This window comes from Ruditapes philippinarum, unplaced genomic scaffold, assembly GCF_026571515.1.
Source record: "Ruditapes philippinarum isolate M1 unplaced genomic scaffold, ASM2657151v2 ctg12395_1_1_1_1, whole genome shotgun sequence".
In the NCBI taxonomy this organism is placed as follows: Eukaryota; Metazoa; Mollusca; class Bivalvia; order Venerida; family Veneridae; genus Ruditapes; species Ruditapes philippinarum.
The window spans coordinates 4,777-9,552 of NW_026856846.1; positions in this window are offsets into that span (position 1 = coordinate 4,777).

The window sequence follows — 4,776 nt, forward strand, 5'->3', positions numbered from 1 at the left end:
TGAAGTTTCAATATTGTGGTCCAAATGGAACTTAAGTTATGCCCCAGAAACTGTTTTCAATTCTAAGGTAATAGTGACCTTAACCTTTGACCTTGTGACCCCAAAATCATAAGGGGTCTTATACCCAATATGGACAATCATACTATGAAGTTTAAACACAGTAGGCCAAATGATACTTAAGTTATGTTCCGAAAACTGTTTTCAGTTTTAAGGTAACAGTGACCTTGACCTTGTGACCCCAAAATCAATAGGGGTCTTCTACCCAATATGGACAATCATCCTATGAAGTTTGAATATTGTGGGCTAAATGGAACTTAAGTTATGCTCAAGAAACTGTTTTCAATGTCATAGTAATAGTGACCTTGACCTTTGACCGTGTGACCCTAAAATCAATAAGGGTCTTCTACCCAATATGGACAATCATCCTATGAAGTTTGAACACTGTGGGCCAAATAGAACTTAAGTAATGCTCCAGAAACTGTTTTCAGTTTTAAGGTAATAGTGACCCTGACCTTTGACCTTGTGACCCCAAAATCAATAGGGGTCTTCTACCCAATATGGACAATCATCCTATGAAGTTTGAACACTGAAGGCCAAATGGAACTTAAGTTATGCTCCGGAAACTGTTTTCAGTTTTAAGGTCAAAGTGACCTTGACCTTTGACCTTGTGACCCCAAAATCAATAGGGGTCTTCTACCCAACATGGACAATCATCCTATGAAGTTTGAACACTGTAGGCCAAATGGAACTTAAGTTATGCTCTGGAAACTGTTTTCAGTTTTAAGGTCATAGTGACCTTGACCTTTGACCTTATGACCCCAAAATCAATAGGGGTCTTCTACCCAATATGGACAATCATCCTATGAAGTTTGAATATTGTGGGCCAAATGGAACGTAAGTTATGCTCCGGAAACCAATTTGCTAACAGACGGACGGACGGACAGACGGACGTTCTCACAGGACAGTAATTATGTGGCTACTCTATTGTTCTCTCTATTGTTCTTTTTAGCCACACAAAAGAAAATAGCCACATAAAAGCATTACGGAATGAATGACATCAAAGAGAACCTATTGTCCCTCTAGCCACATAATTACTCTCCTGTGAGTGCGGACGGACGGACGCCAGGGGGTATAACATAATATGTCCGAAATTCTTTCGGGCATATAAAAAGTAAAGAAGTTATAATATTTCTAAAAGAAAATCCTAAGTTCAAAGAAAGATAAATCTGTAAATATTGCTTCAAGAGTTACGAACATTGTCACATAAAATGTAATTGATTATAAGGAATAGGTATTTGAAGTTTCAGGTAGATACCTTTAAAACTAAAAAAGTTATAGTAAAAAATAACATTTTTCTAGTAAAAAAATCTAAGTTTATGGGGAGATAATTCTTGCAATATTAGTGCTAGAGTTATGAACCTTGTCACATAAGATGTGGATGATGATAAGGTACATATATTTGAAGTATGAAGTTGATCCCTTTAGAAATAAATAAGTAACAGTAAAAAATAATATTTTTTAAGGAAAATTCTAAGTTCAAGGGGAGATAAATCTGAAAATATTGGTGCTAGAGTTATGAACCTTGTCACATAAGATGGGGATGATGATAAGGTACATATATTTGAAGTATGAGGTTGATCCCTTAAGAAATAAAGAAGTAACAGTAAAAAATAGTATTTTTTGAGGAAAATTCTAAGTTCAAGGGGAGATAAATCTGAAAATATTGGTGCTAGAGTTATGAACCTTGTCACATAAGATGTGGTTGATGGTAAGGAACATATATTTGAAGTTTGAAGTTGATACCTTAACAAATGACAAAGTTATAGTGAAAAATATTTTACTGCACCAAAATTTTAATCTGAAATCTGGACGCGGACGCCGACGCCGGGGCGAGTAGGACAGCTCTCCATATACTTCGTATAGTCGAGCTAAAAAGTAAATTTCAATTTTCTTTCATAGATCAGCCTGGGCATTTAATACAGAAAGGTCTGCAAAAGATAATAAAGAAATATACATGTACTAAAAATAAATTTGAAAATAGTATTTAATTTCGTGCTATTCTTAGACCAATTTGAGTGAAAAACATTGCAATGCTTTACAATTTTGGGTCATTTTTACAATTAGAATAATTATTCTGGTAAAATAAAGTAAGCAAATGGACTTAAATTTTGCACTCAAGTTATTGGTTTTGACCTATATCAAATGGAACATTGATTTAAGAAAAAAATAATTTCAAGTCTCGTCATCTCAAAAAAACCTCAAGGAGTCCCTTTAAGAAATGGCTTGAGAGAAGAAAAAAACAACATGAAATTAGTACATGATCAATAACATAAAACTTTAATACTTGAACATCATGTAAATGTTCATGCTATACTGTATTTCATATATATCAGAGATTTAAGCAACATTTCCTAACAGTGGAAGAAGCTGCAGCATGTGGTTGTATAAAATAAAAGAAGAAATTGACTATGGAATATGATTTATGCATCTTAAATGAAATAGTACCTCCCGAGGAAGCCATCTCTTCTTCTTTGTCAGGCTTTCTTTGATTTCAGGTGTCAAGCTACATAACAATTTGCTTTCCAAAACTTCCTAAAATATACAGAAAATCTCATTTATTTTTTAAAAAAAGAACAACAACTGTAAACATGTAATTTTTATTCTGTTGAATGTCATAAAAAATGTACCGTACCCACATGTTTAAACATAAGTATGATTACCAAAGACAACAACTGACAGAACGTTGCAATGCTACAAAACTGGGTTGTCACCCTTAATGTTTCACAGAAGCTTAGTCATCAAGTGCCTTGGTGCATATTGTCAGAATTTTGCAATTCAAACATTTTCAGGGTTGTTAATTAGTAATACAGTCTTTTGATGTTTAACGTACAAATATATATTTATATATATATATATATATATATATACTTAAAAATGAAACATTGTGAAATATTGATGAAATAAAATGCTTATTTCATTTTCTGTATTTTCACTGCAAAAAAAATATTTTTTATTGCAGTGAAACATATTTTCTGTATTTTCACTGGTGTCTTGCCAGACTATATTTATAAATATAGACACATATAAAAAGAGTTTACAAACAAAATGTAAAGTAATGAATTTATAAGCATGCATGGTCCTCCTTGTCCATTCTGTTTATACACGTATCACAATTGGATACTACTAGTTTTTTGTCACTTTGTTAACTTTCACTTTGTTAACAATGTGTTATGTAATTTTGGTAATAAAATATGTTTGTTTTCATGTGTTTTTATACAATAAATTTAAGTTGATTCTAGAATTAATTTCAAGGTTATATAATTAACTATGATTAACTTATTTACAAAGTGTAATGTAATTTTGGTAATAAAAATTTCTAAGGGTTGTTTTTTATGTGTTTTTATTCAATTAAAAGCTGTTTTTAGTATAATTTTCAAAATAATTTATGTAATTAACGTATATAAAATGGAAAAAAGGTTTTCATCAGCACTTTGAAAATATGGGTAAAAAAGTTTGTATTTGAACATGGGGCGCATGATATTTAATTGCAGCAAATTGTAACTGTGGCAAATCGTTACACTATAAAATACCATCCTCGGATGGCCATAATTTGTTTAATCAAAATATACTGATGTACCAAAGCTACCTTCTTAGATATTTTTGCTCTGAGTCTGACTCTCGTAGTGGGGAGATATTGCCCATACACAAAATAACACAATATAGATACATGCATAGTACAATTATAGTTGGACTAGTGGTTGGCAATATCTTCTAGTCCAAGTACATTTGTGTAATCCCAAAAATATAAAAGTGGAAAGTAAACTCAAGAATAATGATGCATCCAATTTTTTTGTAAATCTTTTCTCTGAATTGAGAATAATTAGTTACTCCATCTGAAAATCATATCTTGCCATTTTCAGAAAATAAGGTGATTCATTGACTTGTATATATAGTTGCTTGGACAATGTTATGTGCCCAGACCAACTTTTACTGCGAGCTAGTGCTTACCTTGCAGACTGTCATAGTATATGGGCATTCATGCAGGACTGAGATTAAGTTAAATAAAATATTGCTTTTCAGTGGTGTCATGTACTATAATCCGTTATCTACATGTATCACATTTTTAACAGACTAGATCTACTGGTCTGATTTTGGGAAATGGTTTATAATATAAATTATGTCAGATTTAGACACAATGTGATTAAAGACATTATTTTACTGTTAGCTTCTCTGTCAGGCAAAATGCATTGTGATGAATATTACAATGTATGTTTAAGAATTTGATCTTTCAATTTTTTCGAAATTAGATTTGTCAATTTTTCAAAATTTAGTTTGTCAATTTTCAAAATTAAATTTGGCATTAGTTATCTACAAATGTATTTAACTACTTATCGGTATTTTTCTTTATAAAACATCACTTCATTATTTATTTATCTATAGATGTATAATATTAATAGTAAAATCCAGTGTATATTTATCAATTTTGGCATTTCATATAATGCTGATTTTGTTGACAAAGATAAATATTTTTAAAATTTAACTGTAAGCTATTTGGAAATAAATATGTTAGAAGTAGAACAGATTTGACAGAAGTTAGAACAGAATTAAGCATTAAAGTCGTCATTACTTATTTCTTTTTCAAAATAAAATTTCATCAAGTAGTATTTTATCCGTTTAGCTAGCAATGATTTTGTGCATGCGCCAATCACCTTTAACTTTTTACCCCATCAGCATATTGTGAAAAATGGCCGTTTTCATTAAAAAGCCTCCTGTACG